The sequence below is a fragment of the Giraffa tippelskirchi genome, chromosome 6 (genome assembly GCF_054371585.1).
Source record: "Giraffa tippelskirchi isolate mGirTip1 chromosome 6, T2T-mGirTip1v1.2.pri, whole genome shotgun sequence".
In the NCBI taxonomy this organism is placed as follows: domain Eukaryota; kingdom Metazoa; phylum Chordata; class Mammalia; order Artiodactyla; family Giraffidae; genus Giraffa; species Giraffa tippelskirchi.
In genome coordinates, this window is record NC_137280.1 from 141,808,478 (window position 1) to 141,830,521 (window position 22,044).

Sequence of the window (22,044 nt, forward strand, 5' to 3'; positions counted from 1 at the left end):
AAAGAGTCAGACATGACTAAGCAACTGAACAACAACAACAAGACCCTTTATTATCTGTAACCCCCACCCCATCCTCATGTCTATCCTCTTCCTCTATTTGTTGATGTCTGCTCCTATATTTTCCAGTGTGTCCACTTAGATCTACCTCTTCACAACTCCTGCCCCAGGACCTCTCTCAGGAAGATGCTTCGTCATGACATGCTTCTTTACCTCCTTCAGGTCTTTGAAACATGTCAACTCCCAAGTAGAGTTTTCCCTTTTAAAAATTTCTATCCACCCCACATCTGCCGATTTCTCCATTCCTCTTTCCTGCTGTTTGGGATCTTCTTAGCATTTAGCAGTTGGCCCTCTATGCACTTACCTATTTGCCTTGCTTCTTGTCTGTGTCATTCCCTCAAAATCAGGCAGAGATTTTGCCTATATTCTTCAGTGTTGTATCCTGAGTCGTTAGAACATGACATGACACATAGTGGACACTCATTCAATATTTGTTGAAATAATGAATGAAGTCACTACCTCTAGGTGGGAGGAAAACAGATGGAGAGCTAATATTTTCATGGGAAACCCTTTAATAAGAATGTGGGGGCTTGGAGGAGTGGATGCTGTGGTGGCGTAGGGGTAAGGGCAAGAGAAGAGGTGAATTAGCCTTCCCCCCACTTCCCAGTGCAGACTATTCAGGTCTGTATGAGGTTCCAATGTCCATAGCTTCTTCTGAGAAAGGCTATAGTTGCTGAAGTAATTGGTGGGAGGGAATGTCTCATGAGGGAATGGCTAATTTGTTGTTGTGAATCAAAAATGGCAGATGGGCTTCGATGCCAGTGCCAGTTCCATTTGATTGGTAGTGAGTGCTTGGAAGGCTGTGTTGAAAAGCATTCTGAGGTTGTTTCTAGGTCTGACAGAAAAGGATGTTGTGAACAGATGTGTCTTGGGCTTGGGAAGGGGAATGTGCGGCATTTTTATCCTTCATTTGTATCCTGACCCTAAGCTTGGAGTTGGTTCTGGTTTTTTCCATGGAAATCCAGGCTTACAGAGGGATGGATGATATCCATGTTAGCTTATTTGTTTTAAGATTCTATGAAAGCTAAGGTTAAGGTACTTAGAAGGGCCATAAGAATCCAGACCCTTTAGGGAGTTGGATATATCCTTTGGGTTGATTTTTTTCCTGCTGAGGATGAAATGGTTGAGCTATATTGACAGTTAGGGACTCTAATATGCATGGCAGAACTCTTCTAGTCTCACTTCTATAGCTTGGCCATTCATTCAGAAAATAACAGTGAAAGTGTTAGTCGCTTAGTCATGTCCGACTCTTTGCAACTTTATGGAATGTAGCCTGCCAGGTTCCTCTGTCCACGGAATCCCCTATTGCTAAGACAGTCTGCAGAAAATGACCCAAGGCAGACTGTTCTGTAAAATCTTGGCCTGAAGAAGAGACTGACGCTAATGAGACTGGCTCAGCACACCAACTCTATGAGCTCACTGGCCCATAAATGCCATCACTTCCACTTCCAGTGCTGCCATCAGCCTGATCTCAGATCCCCCTTCTACCAATTGTAACAAATGATTTTGCTTCTTTTCAGCAAGGCTTCCCAGTCCCTACACTGATATCCTTCCTTTCTCTGAGCATTCCCTTTGCAGAGCTTCTTCCTTGCAGCTATCTCAGCATGCGTCTGATCCAGCTTCTTATGCTAAGTGTTTATGTATTTTTACTCCTCTCCCTCACTAGTTTTAAGCTTGTTAAGAGGGACCATTATAAATACGTTCAGTATCTTTTTTACTGCCTACATATCAGGATCTCAGCACATATTTTTGTCTAAAAGGATCACTGTCCAATACACTGTTGACTGGATTCAGTGGGTCACCAGTTCAATGGAATAATTGGTATAATCTTTTTTTAGGGCTATATGGCATTATCTATGAAATATTTGAATATGTATGCCTTTTCCCCTAGCAATTCTACTTCTTGGAATTTATCCTACAGAAATACTACAGGAGTTTGCAGCTATATGTAAAAGAATGATCAGTACAGAATCATTTGTGATGGTGAAAATGAGAATAACTTAAATGTCCATCCTGAGAGAAATTGTGATATAAATTATTTACTATACACATGATAGGATAATTACCATGTAATTATCAACAAGAAAAGTACTATATATTTTCAGGCAAAAAATGTCCAAAATACTATATATAATTGTGTAAAATGGTGTTTTTCCAATAAACCATAACTACATGTCAAATGTACATGTGCATATAGACATGTGAATATATATAGTACATAGGAAAGGACTGGAGGACGTACACCAAATTATTAGTGATTTATATGTGGTGGGTAGGATTGGGAAAGCTAGGTTTTTTTACCTTTTACTAATTTGGAAATTAAAAATGCTTTTTATTCCCCCCCACTTTATTGAGGTATTGTTGTTGTACAGTCACTAAATTGTGTCTGACACTTTGTGACCCCATGAACTGCAGCACACCAGGTTTCCCTGTCCTTCACTATCTCCAGAGTTTGCTCAAACTCATATCAACTGACTCAGTGATGCCATCCAACCATCTAATCCTCTGTCGCACCCTTCTCCTCTTGCCCTCAATCTTTCCCAGCATCAGAGTCTTTTCCAGTGAGTCAGCTCTTCACATCAGGTGGCCAAAGTATTGGAGTGTCAGCTTCAGCATCAGTTCTTCCAGTGACTATTAAGGGTTAGATTTCCTTTAAGATTGACCTGGTTTCATCTCCTTGCAGTCCAAGGGACTCTAAAGAGTCTTCTCTAGCACCACAATTCAAAAGCATCAATTCTTTGGCTCTCAGTCTTCTTTATGTCTACTATCACATCCATACATGACTACTGGAAAAACCATAGCTTTGACTATACGGATCTTTGTTGGCAAAGTGAAGTCTCTGCTTTTTCATACACTGTCTAGGTTTGTCATAGCTTTTCTTCCAAGAAGCAAGTGTCTTATTGAGGTATAATTGATATATATAATAACATTTTGTAAGTGTAAGGTGCATGATGATTGATACATTTATATATTTCAAAAAGATTACCACTATAACATTAGGTAATACCTCCATCCAATCACAAAATTACCATTTCATTTTTATGGTGAGAATATTTAAGGTCTACTCTTGTAGAAACATTCAAGTATGTAACACAGTTTGGAAAGAAATTTTAATGGGCATGTGATCATTCTAAGATGAAAATATATTTTAAAGAAGAGTTTATTATAAACAAGGAATGGTCATTGTGTTTTCTAAAATATCCTAAAATTTAGAGATGTTTTCAAATCAATTTAGTAGGGAATTCCCTGGTAGTCCAGTGGTTTGGACTCAGTGGTCTCACTGCCTTGGCCGCAGGTTCGATCCCTGATTGGGGAAGTGAGATCCTGCAAGCTACCTCGTGGCCTCAGGGTAAAACAAACAATTCATCAGCCATCTTAGTAATCCAGGATGCTTAAATATTTCTTAGAAGCATTAAATACAGATTAAATGTGGTGTTTTGTAAATAAATTTTCTTTTTCTCCCTTCTCACTGATACCAAGCTAGCCTATATAACTTGCTCTGGTTAATGAAATGCAGGTGAAAGTGATATGTGTAATTTCTGAACAGAAGTTTTAAGAACCAGTTCAGGGTTTGCCATGCTCTCTCTTGTTCTTTGTCACAAGACCAGCAATATTCCAGAAAATAATTTCTCCATTAGCCTTGGAGCAGAACTTCAGCCAACCTTGATGGACATGTTACAAAACAAGAAAGAGAAATTTGCTGTTGTAAGCCACTGAGATTTGGGGGTTGTTTCTTACTGCAACATAACCTAGACTGATACAGCTGTTCACACAGTTCATCATTTCCTTAAGGAGAGAACTTCCACTGGCCTGGAAATCATGATAACTGGTTCTAAGCCTAGTTCTGCCATAAATTTTCTGTGATTGTATTAGCTAGGATGCTTCAGATTGCAAGAAATTGACAGTACAATAAGAAAAAAAGAAAGTAGCTTCAACGGGGATTCTTACTATTGTGCATAACAGGAAGTCCACAGTGGAAGTTCATGACAACATTGAGGATGTAGAGTCTGCCATCTTTGTGCTTGTCCTTCCTGTCACGGTTGTACAGAGGCTATAGAAGTTTCAGGTGTCATATGCAGACATTATAGTATCCCATGAAGAAGAAAAGGAGTATTTTTCTTTTTCTTCTTACTTGTTTTTACTTGAGGAATGTATTTCTTAGGAATTCCTCAGTTCAGCTCAGTTCAGTCGCTCAGTCGTGTCCGACTCTCTGCGACCCCATGAATTGCAGCACGCCAGGCCTCTCTGTCCATCACCAACTCCCGGAGTCTACCCAAGCCCATGTTCATCGAGTCGGTGATGCCATCCAACCATCTCATCCTCTGTCGTCCCCTTCTCCTCCCACCCCCAATCCTACCCAGCATTAGGGACTTTTCCAATGAGTCAACCCTTCGCATGAGGTGGCCAAAGTATTGGAGCTTCAGCTTCAACATCAGACCTTCCAATGAACACCCAGGATTGATCTCTTTTAGGATGGATTGATTGGATCTCCTTGCAGTCCAAGGGACTCTCAAGAGTCTTCTCCAACACCACAGTTCAAAAGCATCAATTCTGCGGCGCTCAGCTTTCTTCACCGTCCAACTCTCACATCCATACATGACCACTGGAAAAACCATAGCCTTGACTAGACGGACTTTTGTTGGCAAAGTAATGTCTCTGCTTTTAAACATGCTATCTAGGTTGGCCATAGCCTTCCTTCCAAGGAGTAAGCGTCTTTTATTTTCATGGCTGCAGTCACCATCAGCAGTGATTCTGGAGCCCAAAAAAGTAAAGTCTGACACTGTTTCCACTGTTTCCCCATCTATTTCCCATGAAGTGATGGGACCAGATGCCATGATCTTAGTTTTCTGAACGTTGAGCTTTAAGCCAACTTTTTCACTCTCCTCCTTCACCTTCATCAAGAGGCTCTTTAGTTCTTCTTCACTTTCTGCCATAAGGGTGGTGTCATCTGCATATCTGAGGTTATTGATATTTCTCCTGGCAATCTTGATTCCAGCTTGTGTTTCCTCCAGCCCAGCGTTTCTCATGATGTACTCTGCATATAAGTTAAATAAGCATGGTGACAATATACAGCCTTGACATACTCCTTTTCCTATTTGGAACCAGTCTGTTGTTCCATGTCCAGTTCTAACTGTTGCTTCCTGACCTGCATACAGGTTTCTCAAGAGACAGGTCAGATGGTCTGGTATTCCCATCTCTTTCAGAATTTCCCACAGTTTATTGTGATCCACACAGTCAATTCCTCAGTAGACCCCCTCAAGATTCTATTGGTCAGGATTGGTCATATGACTGTGCCATGCCTGTCACTGCTAAGGGCAGTGAGAGGCTATGATTGGCTTTGACCAGCCATAGCTCATGACCCCTCAGGAGTCAGCAGTGGGCGCCTTTTCTGAGCACATGGCTGTATGGCAAATAATTACCCAAACAAAACTGGGAAGAAGAGGAGGATGTAATTAGTGTTTACTTCAATGACCTTAAGCAAGTATCCCTCCTTAGACTTTAGTTCCCCCATCAATAAACTGAGGATATTGGACAAACTGGCTTCTAATACAAGGATTATTATCACAGAGTCCATAGACTGTCCCCTGAAGAAATGGAGTCCAAACTTCCTTACAGGGGCTTGGGTGTGGCAGAGCTATTGTCTCTGGTTCCAGGGTGCCACTGACTGAGGTCATCAAAAGTCTTGTTTCATCAGCTTCCTGATAGGCAGACACAGCATGACTTTCAGCTCCCATAAAATGTTGCATTTTGGATTTTACATGCTCTGTGTGAATGCAGTCTAGGTATGGGATAGACACGTGCAGTTTTGTTAGCTTGCAGTTGCATATCAGATTGACTTTAAAAGCACTTTGAAAGCTTATAAAAAGTGCTTTGAGCTTAGAGATTTCTTTCCAATAGCTCCCTCTTCTCCCATGTCCCATACTCTCAAATCTCTGCATTCTCTTACAATCTGCCTTGACTCAAGACACTTTGTTGGTCAATTTAATATAAGCCAGTCTCAAGTGTTCTTGAGCCATGAACTTCAAAAATAATTTATCATCATCATTATTAAAAATAATGGTCAGAAATGATTTGGGGGCAGGGAGCTATAAAACCAAGTGGGTAGACCTCATGATATTGAAGCTGAGGTCTTCACTTCTGCTTTCAAGGCACCAGTTTTCTTGTGTCTAGGCATTGGCTACAAACTGCCTAAGAATGAGATGGGCTCGTCTAAAGAAAGTGCCAGAGCTCTTTTTGATCAAGTAGACACATATGCTGCCAAGGCTTACTCGGGCAGTGGAAGGGGGCCGGATAAGGATCTGTAAAAACTGATACAATTGAAGTCATCCTATCTCCTCTGTCTTTTAGGATAATTTTAGCAACTACATCCCCAACCCTACTGCATGCCCTGGAAAACTTTTATGAACTGTTTGTAGCTTTGCTACTTTTTACTGAAAGAAGGAATCCTAAATGGTGTATACTTTCTTGACTAGCTCTGAGAAGATCATTTTTTTTCATCTTGATAATGTACTAGGATGCTGATGTCACTGTCCTTTTCCCAACAGACACACTGTCACCACACTCTGGTCCACAGGAAGGAAGGCTGTTAAAGACAGTAACTTCAGCCTTCTCAAACTCCTATTTGTCACCACTAAGATACAAAGCCTAGTAGGTCTCCTGGGGTGGCTTTGTATTCCTGGAGGACCTCTAAGAAATGTTGCTTTTGGGTCACAAGAGAGTAACCATAAGAGCTGTCAGTCAAGGATAGACCAAAATCAGCAAATTAGAATGGACATAGCCCATCATGTAGTAGTTCCAAACTATTTTGACATCGGGCAGTGATTGATGGCTGAGTTTCTTATGGAGGGTTAGATGCTTTCCTGAGGCTCAAGTACCCATAAAACAAAACCAAAGAGAAAGAGGAAGAGTAAATTACTCATTCTGCAAGTCTTTTATTGTTAAAGCAAACAGATAAAAAGCAACACAAAATAGGTATATAGTTTAATGAGTTAGAAGGAGCACCCTTCTAACCACCACTGAGGTCAAGAGAAAATTGTGTTAGTTATCGCAGAAAGCTCTCTGTGTGCCCCATCTGATATTACCCCTTTCCCCAAAGTAACTACTATCCTGAACTTTTATACTAATCTCTTCCTTGTGTCCATTATAGTTTTACCATGAAAGTGAGCATCCTTAGACACTCTAGTTTTTCTGATTAAAAAAGAATCAATGTCTTTCAAGCCTCTCCTAATCTACATTCTCATACATTCCTTTCTTTTTATTCCAATTCACCTTTTCAATCTGTAGAGTTTTCCTATAATACGAATGTTGCTAATTATATATTCATTGTACAATTCCTAGGTTTTCTGTATTTTCTAAAGTTGGGAACTATATTCAGAGACCCCACTAGATTCAGGTTCAATCCATTTGGTAGGTGTCACTGAGTTCTTTCACCAGGGGGCACATGAAGTCTGATACGTGCAGGTTTTTAGATGCTAACATTAGCCAATGCTCAATGCCCAGGACTTGCTAAATGGGGATGTCTAATTCTATCATTTCCCTTTCATTTATTAGCTAGAAAATTCATAAACAGATGCTTCCCCTCATCTATTCTTTGACTACCAAATGGCATGGTTCGTATAGGAGATGCTTGATTCTTTCTCTTTATTTACCATAAAGATAATGAATTGGTTCATAACATCTTCTGAATGTAACTAACTTGTTTTTTTAAAAAAATATCATAATTTGAAGAACTTGAGCATAAATTGCTAGATTCCTAGATTGCACTTTTAATCTATATCACTTGTGTCCACGAAAGGCTACCCACTCCAGTATTATTGGGCCTCCTTTGTGGCTCAACTGGTAAAGAATCCACGTGCAGTGCGGGAGATCTGGGTTTGATCCCTGGGTTGGGAAGATCTCCTGGAGAAAGGAAAGACTACCCAATTCAGTATTCCGACCTGGAGAATTCCATGGACTGTATAGTCCATGGGGTCACAAAGAGTCGGACACAACTAAATGACTTTCACTTTCACTACTTTCTTGTGTCTTTAGTATTCTGAATATATGGATTTGTGCTTATGCTTGTGAACTTGGTTATTTTCTGCCTCCAAATCAGCCAGAAAGGAAGCTGCTAAACTCTCCATGGACTGCTCAAAGACCAGTGGGAGATGCTCGATTTTAGTTCTGTGTTTCTTTATTCTTGGTTCTAGTCGCTAGAGCTCATGTGGCAATGAACGTAAGGAGTTTGAGCTGAAGAACTTTGACAAGGTATGATCCATTTGGCAAGATCTTTGTCACTGTCAGATGGAGGTCATTAAAGATCCCATTTATGCAGCCTTATGATTTCATGAGCTTCACGTCTCCTTCTGATCCTCAAGTTTGACTTTCCATGTGGCTTGACAGCAGGAAGAGAGGATCCAATCATACTGGCACAAAGATTTTCTTTTTGCTTACTAGTCAAGTTTTTCACAAGAAATGGATAAATTGGTATTTTGTTGTCAAAGTTATGTTTATACTTTTCTCCAAGGAAATGTGAACCCTGGAAATACTTTCCTTATAATCTTGGTTCTTTCCAATTGACTTTGTCCAGTTTTTGAGGGTAACCCTGTACTAGATTGTTCTTTATTTTCAGATTTTGTTCAAGGCAAAGACATATTTATTCTAGGTAACTTGAAGAAAAGCACATCCTTTTCAAGCTGAGTCCACTCACCCACATGGCCCTGAGGCAGGCCATTGATTTCTCTCATTCTCTCTTTCTAACCAGCAATGAGGTACTACTGTTAGAAACCAGGTACCTTTCCTTGGCAATAGCAGCTGCTAACTAACAAGTAGGTCATTAACTAAGGGTAATGATGGATACAACCAGATTGCCTTGCTGGTCTTTAAAACCGTTTTCCTTTCAGAATGAAAGAGAATGTCGTTTTGATACTTGAGTCTGTAAATCAGCATTTAGAATCAACAGATGAACTAAAACACATTCTTATTCTATCTCTCCATGCATGGAAAAAGACAAAATTTGTCTTTCACCTTCTTGCTCTTCTTTGTTTGCTTGTGGCATACCTAGGCCCAATTAATGATATTGCTCACTCTGGAAAATGAATATAATGTTTTCTGTTATCAATGGAGAATTGGTTTGTAAAATTTCAAAGCCCTATTCTGCTTGACTATCTGAGTCATATGGAAAATAAAAAATTAATAAAAAATAGTGATTAATACCGATTTTCTATAACCTCTAGGCAAAGTCTAAATTAGATGACTTCACTTAAAGCTTTGGTGGCAGAGACCTAATTAATGAAAAACACCAGGCTTAAACAACTGGCTATCCATCTTTAAGCATAAGTGAAGGACAGAATCCATATGACATTTCACTGAGGATAAAAAATGAACAATTGCATGGGTCCTGGATAATCCTGATTTGACAGGGCACCGTGGAGACTTTTAAATACCCCCCTTTTCCTGTGACATATGGACTCTACACCATTGTCATATTTAATCTGAGAAACTGGGTTCCCATGCATTCTGTTTGTTTGTTTCCTTGCTTGAGGCCTGTGGCTGGGGCCTCATGAATTTGTTGCAACTGGAATGAGTTTTTTTGTTCAGCCTGTAAGATGAAAACCATAAACATGCTACAAAACACCAGAATATAAAGGGGATTATTGGTGCTGTAATTAGAGAACTAGGAGGTTGTTATTCTAGTTGTCCCTCCACCCTCCCAACCATACACATGTCTGCTAGACTAGGAACAAAAGAGATTAAAAAATCAGACAGCCTTGAGTTTTTTTTAATGGGAGCCCTCTTAAGTCTGGGCATAGTTGGAGGTCATTTAGTTGACAAAGAATGCTTGCTCTGTCTTGATGCCTCAGAAATCAGAGAATCATCAAAATAAATCAACCCCAGATAACCAAAGAATCTGAGCCTCTTGTGCAAACTTGTAAGTTATGTGAGAAAACACAACCACCTGTGTGCATATTTCCCCAGTTATTTGAATGTTCAGGTCCCCCTTCAACTCTCATTTCAGAAGAATGACAGTTGGAGGGAACTGCTTTCTCCAGATCAAGTGAGTTGTCCATCACAGGAGGTGTTTAACCAGAGATCCAAGGGCCAACTCCCAGGCCCAGTACACTGAGGATTCACTCATAACAGAGGGTAAATGTTTCAACAAGATAGTTGAAGACATTTTCTAACTCTGAGAAGTTATGTGTTAGAATGCAAATTTAAAGGGAAATTAACTTTTTAAAACCATAGCAAAGTAATATTTTCCCAAAGGGGTGAGTGGAAACAAAACTTGAAGCAAGTATGGTTTTAATGGGAATCAATTGCCCATTGAATTAAATTTTAATGTTTCTGCATACCTCTTGTTCCTACAAGTTTCTCTTCCTGTACATTGCTGCCACTTGATGAAGCAGCCTCATTTGACCTTCAGTGCAAATGAAATATCTGTATAAAATATGTAGATATACACAAACCTGTATTATCTAGTCTTGACTCCCAGGGAAGAGGGAGACAGGAAATGCAAGTGTGCACTCTATAGACAAAGGTTGATTTTTCGACCCTTTCTAAGCCCCTTTGCTTAGTAAATTAGTTATTCAGAGAGATGTGATATCTTTTTGAGACATCTCAAATTCTTTCAGGACACTGCAGTATCTCATAAATTGCTTTATATGGTACACTGGAAACTGGTTTAAAACTATCCAACTAAGGTATATAATTTAGTAAAACACCCTTTTATACTCAAGAACATCTAGATGTTGGGAAATCAAAAGTTTATTGGAACAATATAAAATTAACTGTTAATGAGTGCCTCAAATGGATGATAGCATAAAAAGGTATATAGAAAATATGGAATGAGTCATTATATATCCTGGAACAGAATAGTAAATAAGTGGCATAAATACCATATTTTTCCTATCCTGTAGTCATGGCAGACACTGCTAATTGAATATAGCAGTCCTTGAAGTTGGGCTTAACTTCAGAGTCTTAGGCCAGAACTCCAAATGATTCTATTATTCAGAATTACCCAGAACTCCAGATAATTCTATTATTCAACTGGAGTTCCCTTCTGCCATTTGTTTGTGAACTCTTCCAAAGGCTTTTGTCCTCACCACTGACAAAAACAGTTCTTGTCAAAGTTGCCAGTAATTAAGTTCCATGTTGCCAAGTCCAAATGTCAATTCTTAGGATGCATCTTGCTCAATCTATTAGCAGTTGATTGCTCCCTTTTTCATAATATACTTCCTTTACCTGGCTTCCAGGACACCATACCTGATTTTTTCCTACCTCATTATTGTTCCTTCTCAGTATCCTTTCCTGGTTTCTTCTTTCTACCTAGATTTGTAAATACTGGAGTACTCTTGGGCCCCAAATTCTCCTTGATGACCTCATCAGGCTCACAGCTTTAAATACCATGTATGCCAATAACAACCAAATTCATATCTTTAGCTTGGATCTTTCTTTTTAACTTCAGAGTCCCAATTCCTTATTCAAAGCTTCATTTAAGTATCTAAAGGTGACTCAAACTTAACATGCTTAAAATTTAACAATTTCGTTTTATCTTTTATCTTAGTTGCTCAGACTAAATGTCAAAGTTATTGTTTACTCTCTCCCTCCCTCCCTCTTTCTCTCCCCCTTTCCTGTCCCCCTTCCTCCTTCTTTTCTTCCTTTTTTCTGTCCTTCTTTACCTCCTTTCCAAAACCATATCTAATCCATCAGCAAATGTACCTTAAGTATTTTGTATATTTGGAGTCAGATAACTTCTTGGAACCTTTGTAACTATTATGTCCTTGGGTCTCTTGTTAAATACCTGCTGTGATGGATAACTCATTTCTGGATAAAGTAGTTTCCTCCATCTGACAGCCTTCCGAAATGAGGGTTGTAGGGTGTAATATTGTTATTTATAATAAAAAATACATATTTGGTCTTTGTTCCCATTTCTGTCACAGAGCTTCTAAACCCTTGGAATTTCTATGTGAAAAGAATATAAAGTTGTCTTTTGTTAGGCTAATGAGGTGACTTTTGGAATCCAGTTAAGAATGGGGGCTGGTTGCTAATGAAGTCAAACATGTGATTAGAGAATTGAAACTTTCATTCCCCCCCCCGCCCCGTTCCCTCCCCACCCCTGTCCCCTGACCTCTGAGGATAGAAGAGGGGCTTGAAATGGAGTGCGATCACCAATCACCATTGACTTAGTCAATCATGCCTATGTGAGCAAGCCCTACAAAAACCCAAAGGACAGCGTTCAGAGAGCTTGTGTGTTGGTGAACATGCGGATACTTGGGGAGAGTGGCATGGATGTTCCATGACCTTTCCACATACTTGTCTTATGCATCTCTTCCATCTGGGCATTTATTTGTATTCTGAATTATATACTTTTTTAAGTAAACTGGTAATCTAGTAAGCAAAATTTTCTCTGAATTCTCTGAGCCACTCGAGTGAATTAATTGAATCCAAAGAAGGGTGTCACTGGAACCTCAGATTTATAACCAGTTTGTCAAAAGCACAGGTCAGTCAGAAGCATCTGGGCTTGCAAATAATCTCTAAAGAGGAGGGCGGCCCTGTGGGCCTGAGCCTGTAACCTAAGGAATCTGATGCTAAATTCAGATAGATAGTATCAGGATTGAGTTGAATTGTAGAATACCTAACTGGTGCTAGAGAATTGCTTAGATGTATGGAGGACACGCCTCCCCCTTCCAATCTAATACACACACAAAAACACACATTAGAATTGGTGACTAGAACCTTTAAAAGGGACCCTGAACTTTTAACTAATTGGGGACATATACACAGTTGGGTGTGTTTTCTTGCATAACTCACAGATTTGCATGTAAGAAGATGCTCATATTCTTTGATTATCTGGAGCTGGTTATCTCTTGTCTGAGTATTATATTAACCTCCTAACTGGTCTTTCTACTGTCACCCTTGCCCCCTGTCCTAATCTCATTTTCACATAGCAGCCAGAAGCATTACTTAAAAATGTAAAATACAGCTTGTTCTCCCTTTCTTTTACTCTGTCCAGCCACTCAAGTTTTCTCACTATTCTGCAAATACACTAAACACATCTCCTCAGGCCTTTTGCACTTGCCCTTGCCTCTGACTGAAATATTCTTTCAGATTCTGACACGCTTCACTCATTTCATTCAGGTCTCTGCTCAAATGCCCCTTATCAAGAAGGAGTACTCTGATGAGACTATTGAAAATAGCACCCCCTTCATTTTTCATTCTCCTTACTTTGTTTCATTTGTTTTCATAATATTTATCACTGTTTGATACATTATATTTTTATTTATTTCCTTTTCTCATTCCTTCCCCTTTCCTTCCCCTCCAATGATAAGTCTATGAGAGTTCTGGGCTATTCATTGCTGTATCTCTGACACTTAAAACTTAGGTCAGACTTCCTGGAACTGAACTCTGTGACTAGTGTGCAGGAGATTTCCTAGGGCTTGTTCACAGGAGCAGCAAGTGAAATGAAGAAGTGCGATGGGATAGAGGTAGATGTAGAACTGATTGGTAATTGTAGCAGCGACTCTGATCTCAGCACTTGAATGGCCCTTGGGTTGCCCTGAATTAAGGCAAGGAGGTTAAACCCCAGAAATGAGCAGTCATTGGAGGTGGGTTGCTACTGGAGAAGGGACAAAATGCTGGGCCAGTCCTCTTCCTTCTGCGAAATTCTCTGAGCAATTCTCAGAGAGGGACTCCGCTTAATGCTCTAAGTAGCCAGTATTCCCAAGCAGCTCGTGGTCCTGAAGAAGGAGGAGAGCTGGTGTCCCACAGCACCCTCTCCACATGCTGAATACCTGGGTATTGAAAGCCTGAATATCATGCTGGCTGTGACACTACTCTCCGTCTGAGGTGTCTTCTGTACTGTTCCAGTGCTGTCAACCCTGAGAACTCAGTGCAGGCTGTGACTGCTGCTTACTACCAAGCAGCCACTTGCAGCAGTTTCCCAAGGTCAGGAGATGGAGAGGGTCCACTGAGGCCTAGTGTCAGAAGTCAGAGCTGGCCTTTCAGGTTTGGAAAGCTGATATCAGGCCTGAAAGTGAGAGGTACTTCTACTCTGTGTCCTTGGAGACAAGAGCAAGAAGAGAATATTTTCTAAGAAGTCAATTCATTTCTTTGGGACAAGTCTTTCTCAGACGTTTGTAAGAATGAATAAGGAACCATTACATTTGGTACAAGACAACTGAAAAGTCTACGATTTTAAGTCATATCACACCATAAACTGACTTTCAATGCCATAAATCTCAAAAATTTATGCCTCCTGGAATACTCAAAGCAACAAAGTTGTTATTCATTCATTCATTCATTCATTCATTCACTAAGTCATCCATCTATTCAGTCACTCATTCACTCAACAATCTTTTTTAAATGTCAAGATGCAGTCTAGGTGGATGGTGAATATACAAAACTAAAATATTAACTTCCTTAAAAATTCTTACATTTTGTGCTAAGATAAGTTTGTTTATCACATGGATTATCTCAGTTTATGGTACAATGATTCTATAAAGTGGATATTATGGCACGTATTATTTTTATCACTGTTTTGAATTAGAGTGATTAAATCACTTGCTCAAGATCATACAACTAGTAAGTGGCAGTGACATCCAATCAAGATGTTTGAGTTTGTAAAAGTCTCAGTTAATAGTATACTCTCTCTCCAAACAAGAAATTAGACTCTTAAGAAGCTTATAGTTCAATAGACAGACAGATAAAAGAATAAATGAAGTTGCACCACTGAGGGAGTTAAGATGTGCCTCCAAGATCCAAGTATCAGGTCCATGTTCATTCTTCTCTACTTGTTTATATTCTTCGAGAATGGAAGACTGTAGTATTCCTAGCAATTTAATCATGATGTTTCGGCTGCATGTAACAGAATATCCAATGAAAATGGGTTTAAATGATAGAGTAATTGCACATAGGAAGAATTCTGAAAGTCGGTAATGCCTAGGTTGATTGATTTGGTAGCTCGGTGAGGTCAGGCTCTGGGTCAACTTTGCCATGACCACACTTGCCCCAGATCTATACTAAGCCATTATGAAGAATAGAGCTCTGGGCTCCATAGACTTTGGTGAGGTGCCCGAAGGGCAGCAGAAAGGACCCTGCACCAAAGATCTTATATATGCACAGGAATTGAGTGGGGTCAGTTGCCTCAGTAAATTTTACATTTTACCTGAAACCTCCTCTCTTCAAAAATGTTGCCTGAACTTTAGACAGTTGGAGTCTTCAGGCCACTGGACCTAGACTCAGATTCCCTGGGATGGGTAGGGAGTGACCCAAGGGCTGCCGAGCAATCCTAAGGTGAGTATCTGAGGTAAAGCCACACTGAGAGCCAAGCAGAGAATTTGACCAGAGCCACAACCTAGGGACCCAAGGAACAATGATACGGAGAGAAATTAGAGAGACTGAAGCTGAGCAAGCAGGTGTGGAGTGGAGTCAGGAAGTAGTGCCTGGGGTCATTCCTGAAAGTGGGACCTCTTTGAGGTGGCTCTCTTCAACATCTCTGGAAAAGAGCTGCACTAGTTCAGACACAAACGGAATAAGTAAATGGGAGAACAAAAGACAAAAATGTTTTCACTTCTGATTTCTAAACAGCTGGTCTTGAGGGCCAAAGTAGGAGAGATGAGGCTACCTGGGTTTGGCTTTTTAAAATGTTCAGAAATGTAACAGATTGTGCACTGCTGCGACATACTATTTTTTAAAATTATTTATTTATTTATTTATTTGCCCACCGCACAGACTGTGGGATCCTAGTTCCCCAACCAGAGATCGAACCTGCACACACAGGCAATGAAAGCACAGAATTTTAACCACTGGACTGCCAGGGAATTCTGACACACTATTTTAAATAAGAAAATAGTTTTGATTGAAATCTAGGGTGATATGTAGTGTTAAAACAGTCTCTTTTGTTTATGAGGGTCTTGATGGAGTATGCAAAGCATTCACCCATTAGTCCTGTAGTTGCTGACATGCTGTTTCTAGTACATACTGAAGGAAGTTGCCCCTGTTTCATTTTCCTGGAATAAAATGTTACTTACCACTGTGAACATCTTTCACTATGTTCATGAACAATGAAGCGGAAATGATAATAAACAGAATGCTGTCAAATATATATCTTCCGATAATAGATCCTATACCTTAAAATGCCTACAGGGAATCACTTTTTAAAGTCTGTAACATGCAGTAGTTTTGATACGACTGGTTGAGCCATGCAGAAATGATTAAAAAAAAGAGTAATAAATTCAGATTTTACACCAGGCACTGAGCATTAAGCCAAAATGAAACTACCATACTCAAATCTTCTGCAGCTTAAAGCTAATTAGACCTACATTTCCGGATGGCATGAGCATCATGCAATGCAGCAATTGTTATAATAACTATATTCTCCCCGAGTGCCGTGTGGTGATTTACACCAGCGATGCCTGTCAGGGCTAATGGACTTTCTAGGAGGAAGTCTCTGGGTGCTCTGGAGCAGAAATGGGAGCTTTGCCCCAGGGCATCTCTCCCTATTGGATTCCTGATGATTGTGCTGAGTGTTTGGCAGGGCAGAGGTATAGCCCAGGGAGCAGTAATGTCCCTGTGCATTTTAGTTACCGGTGAAACACACTATTTCAGATAATGACAGGGTTTTATATAGATTTGAAGAGAAGCAACAGTTTGTACTACCACTGAGGGTTGTTGGGAAGATAAAGTATGACTCTGTCTATTAAGTTCTTAGCATACTGCCTAGCACATAGTAAGCACTCAATAAATGGGTGCTCTTTTAAATAGTAAATGCTCCATCTATGGCTTGGAAAACATGGTTTATCGCAGATTGACTTTTAGCTCTAAAATGAGATACTGTGTCAACTGATGCTGCATGGTTAGTGATTTTAATGCCCTGGACTTTCCCAGAAAATTACATAAGCAAGGGTAATCCAGGGTCTCTGTTGATCCTGGCTGATGTTTCACACATATAAGTGTGCTAAGCTCCAACCTGAGAAATACAGGCTTGATTCAGTGGAAAGCATGCCTGAACTCTCCAACTCCTGCTCCTATTCTGTGAAGAGAGCCTATTGTGATGGTAGGGAGATTTCCAAATTACCAGCTAAGAGGGTGGTGAGAGGGCAGAGCATTTTCTGGGAGGTCATGCTAGGGGCCAAGTGGGAAGGGAACAGGGGGTTCCTTGCAAAAGCTACACAAGCATGATCCAAGGAGGATTGGTAAGGACTGTCTTCCAGGGAAACCAGATTGCCACACGGTGATGACAAGGAAATGATAATGTTGTCAGTACTTCCTGAGCTCTTTTCAAATCCTTCATTCATATCTTAAAATGAAACTCAGATATACTGAATGCTTCATCTCTTTCCAGATCTGGACCAAGTCTTTTATATGTTTGATTTTTTTCTAATCCTCTCAATGACATGTAACGTGGATATTGTTAGTGTCATTCCTTTTGGACAGGGAAACTGAAATTTGGTGTGGTTACATGACTTGGCCATAACGTGACCCAATTAATAGGTGTACTGGAGTTTAACTGCCCCTGTCCCCATGTTCCTTGCTGAGAAGGTTGTGGGATTGCATTTGTTCATTGTCCCCAGATGCTCTCAGTTTGTAGTACATGACCTCATGCTTTTTGGCTACCAGTCAAGGAATGAATTCAGCCTCCTACCAGCCTTGATTGATCCCCTGCCTCATGCTCAGCACCACACTAGTTAGAGTGGGATAGAAATGAAAAGTATGAGATGGGGTTCTTGGTTTCAGGGGAAGAGCACACATGGGGCACTCAGTGAACAGTCCAGCACATTGTACAATCAGAGACTAGCAGGGCAGGCATCACAACCACCTGCCAAGTATGTCACAGCACTTACTTCGTGTGCCCCATGCCATAAACTCCAATTCTTGTGGCACTCTTCCCTGCTGATTCTGGACCTGGTCTTGGTTTCAGAATCCCTTTCAATGCAGGACCCCAGGTGGACATAACCATTGGATCTAGTCACCATCTCCCTGTAAGTGTTGTTGTCACTCTGAGGAGCAGGAGATTAGTGATCTGGAGGGTCTCAACAAAGGCTTACTGGGGGTCATGGGTTGAAATGCAGTCCTGAAGGGGTTAGAATTTGGGACTGGGATTCAAGAAAAGAGAGTATTCCAGGTGGAAAGAAGCACATTAGCAAAGGCTCTGAGTTGAGAGTGAGGGAGTAGCCTCCTGGGGATGGGGACAGAGTGACTTTCCCAATGTGAATGCTCTTGGGGCAGAAAGAATGAGATTGAATAGAACTTTTTTTGACTTGATTTTGACCTATTTAGGAACATCATAGCCTATCTCAGAGATAATAAGATAGTAAGAATATTAACTCCTATTTATTGAGGTTATTGTGCCAGTTTCACTGCTACTGCATACATGCATTGTCTTTTTTTTTTTCATCCTTAGAACAAAGTAAGTATTGGCATTCCCATTTTATAAATGAGAGTAACTAAAAAATAGACATAATAGGTTATGTAGCTAGTTACATAGCTGGTAGGGTAGGTTACTGAAATTCAAGAACATCCTAAGACTTCACCAAAAAGTACCTGATCCTGTGAACTGTATCTTCCCAGCATGTTCTTCCGCTGCATATGTGCACCTGTACATATAAAAAGAAAATGCACACCCATATCCACAATCCCACACATACACTCACACACAAATACCAGATACAGATGTAGCTACACACACGTACATATATGCAAAGACATGCATGTGCCGTACACTTATGTGTGTACTTATATACTACATACATACATATACATACATATGCATAGACTGTATGCCCACCATTCTTCTGGGAAGAGTCACTGCTCTTTGATCCCAAGGGTATGTATAATGACCCAGAACAGGCCAATCAGCGTTTTTTCCCCCAGCATTTGAATCTCAGGCAGAGACACATAGAGACAGAAGAAAGCTGGGCCATCTGGTAACAATGCTCTGGAGAATGCATCCTGAGTGACTGATATCCCTGAGCTGCTGGGTTCTTGTCCTTCTTGTGCTTGGTTAACCAGCTCTTTGTTTTATTCTGCAAAGCCACACAGTAGACTTACAATTACTTTTTTCTCCCCTTAAGTCAATTTCTATTGCTTTGTACCAAAGAGCTCTCATTGATACAAATCATCTCTTCAGTTTAGCTAGTGCCAGTGATGGGGGTCCATTCTAATGACAATGGTGGTCAGTGAAATGCTGAAAGTAAGGAAGGGACTTTTCATCGTTGTGTTACAAAACTGTCCATGGGGTAGGGTCATGATATAAAGGAGACTGATATAAGACGGCCTTCTAGAATTTACAGTAATAAACCAGTTACCAGTGGGAGCCAAGACAGAGAACCCTTATTCTGAATCCATGAATTATAACATCATGGCCTGATGTTAATTTTCTTGGTTGTAGCTTGCCTATGTTTTCCCCATCACTTTTTTTCTGGTATGGATATGATGGCTAAATAACATTTTGCCACTTCACCCTTCAATCCTTCAGTGGATATTTACTGAAACACTCCATATAATGGTAGATAATTGGGAATACAGAAGTAGTTCAAACTACAGAAACAGAAATTTAGAGCCAGAAAACACATTTGAAATGGTGTAGTCCAACCCTTATTCTCATAGAAAATAGAGGTTTAGAACAGTTGAGTGACTTAAGTAGGATCACAGAGCTTAGTGTTAAGTGTACATTTTGGGACTTGTGATGTAGGTCTTGTCTCCTAGGTCTGTGATATTAATGGTTCCTGATCAGACTCCTAGAATTTAGATGGAGTGTTGGGACATGCAGACAGGAAGCGGTTGGCAAACTCAGCCCTGCATCAGGTAACTCTTCTCTTTCTTGACTGAGTAGCTCTGCAGTAAACAAATAACCCCAAACACAAAATTAACAGTTGTTTCCAGTCTAAGCTGAAAAGTTAGTTTGGAGACTTAGTATGGGAGTCCTTTCATAGGATCACTAGTTATCTGTATCTTTCATTTCCAAATTGGGCTTTTGATGGTGAGATCACCCAAAGAGAGAACAGTATCTGTTGTGCCAATGGTATCCAATGAGCCACATGAAATATAGAGCTCTGCTTTTACTCTGTAGGCACAGAGAACCCCAATAGTTGAGAAAAATAGATAGGTGTATTGTAAAGCAAGATAAAATCTCCTTATTCAGTGACTTTAGATACATTAAATTTAAATAGAGAAATGTGGACCAGTGGATGTCAGAATCTTGCCATCTAATTAATCAAGTAAAGACCCTAGCTTTTTTTTTTTTACGTTAAGAAAATTAATAGCTTTATTTTTCTTCAATATACATTTAGAAAACCGGTCTGAGAAGAGGTTTCATGAGATAGACCAGAGGACTATATACAAACTCAGGAATTCCAGATCAGCAAGACAAAGTGCACAGATGACACACTCTTCCCCAGGGCCCCGGAGCCCAGGACTGTCCCAGCAGAGGTGAGGCAAGCTCCTGGATGACTTTTGAGTTCAGCTGAGGAATTGTGCTGATCTTCAGGAGTTTGCCACTTGCATACTTATATTTGATAGTGGTGAACTTGGTCACGTTCTCGTTGACGCGCCCAATGTTTTTGACCATGTGCCACATGACCTTCAGCACCTCGTTCTCTATATGGCCGGTGTAATATTGCTGCTTTAAGTTCCATTTTCCTTGGCCTAGAACCTTCTGGGACAGGCAGGAAGTGGCTGCTGCCACCTGAGAAGGGTGATAGTGCACCGTGTCATATAGTCAACGAGAGTTAGCTCCATCAAATATTTGGCTAAAGTGTGCTATTCAACATCGACATTCCTGGCTTTCGATGCCCACCTTAGAAATGTAGCGGCAACAGTCGACTCAGCTCAAATTTCAGTTCTTTCAAAATCAGAGTTTACATTTCTTGAATTTGAGAACTGGTGTAAGCATCGTCCGTGATGTAAACAAAGTCTTCGATGTTTGGAGAAAACATTTCCTCATACTTGGAAGCCAAGAGCAGTGCCATAATGCCAACCAGCTGAAGCTTCTTAGGAGAGACTGGCTGAGCCTGTAAATATTGGTCCATGATAGCAACACACATGTACAGCGTTTCCTGCAGCAGCCTGAACTTGGAGTGCACTTGCATCAGCCAGTCCACCAGGATGGCATGCATGTGGCCATTTAGATCTCCCCCATCTAAGAACTGTGGGTTTATGGACTGCAGTGCCTCAAGCTGCCTCAGATACTGGTAGATATCCTTCACGTAGTCGCTGCAGAGCTGAGGGTTCTCCCAGTCCTCAGTGTCAATATCCTCAACTTTGCAGAGCAAGGCATCAAAGAAAGCTTGGCAGAGGTTCTCTTCCTTCATGGAGATGTCCTGAGGTGTGGGAGAAGGACCCTTTGGAGCCAACACTTCCATCTGCACTGGTTTCACAGAAGCAGTAGGTTTTGGGTGCTTGTTGACATTTGTTGTTTTGGTGGGTGGAACAGGTACTTTAGTGTTCTGGGCTTTCTGAGCTGCTTGTGTGGCTTGGGTTGTAACCCGATTTCCAATTCCTTCTAAAACTGCCTGCCTGATAGTCACATGACTTTTGGGTTTAGAATTAACTCCTGTGTCGTTATTCTCTAAATCGGTGGATGCTGCCGGGTGTCGGAGCAGCATCATGAGAAAATGGACAGGCAAAAGTGGCAGCCCAGCCCAGGGGAGGACACAGACTAGACACGGAGAACACTAGCCTCCACCGTGCTGTTAGGAATGCCAAGACCCTAGCTTTTAATGACTATCTCAGGCTACCTTGATCTCTGCAGCATAAGGTAGAATGGACCATTTATTCCTCCTTGAAATTCAATTTTTCCTTTACTTCCGTAACACCATAGACTTGATTTTATTATTTCTGGCTGCCTCGTCTCACTATGTGCTTTGTGGCTTCCTCTTCTTCCACCTCTCCTTTTAATGCTGGGTATTACAAGATTTTGTCTTTGATATATCCCTCTGCTTGTTTTATGAACTCTTCCTAGTCAACTTTATTATGGCAGTCATCAGCTGTTCCCTAGTATCCATCTACCCT

At 40.6% G+C, this 22,044-nt stretch overlaps 1 protein-coding gene and 1 pseudogene across 10 annotated transcripts in view; one reads left to right on the forward strand and one right to left on the reverse strand.

Annotated features, from left to right (window-relative positions):
- Nucleotides 1-22,044, forward strand: part of LOC145510122 (uncharacterized) — an 838,825-nt gene that overhangs the window by 288,680 nt on the left and 528,101 nt on the right. The window lies entirely within an intron of this gene.
- Nucleotides 20,393-21,641, reverse strand: LOC145509405 (G2/mitotic-specific cyclin-B2 pseudogene; annotated as a pseudogene).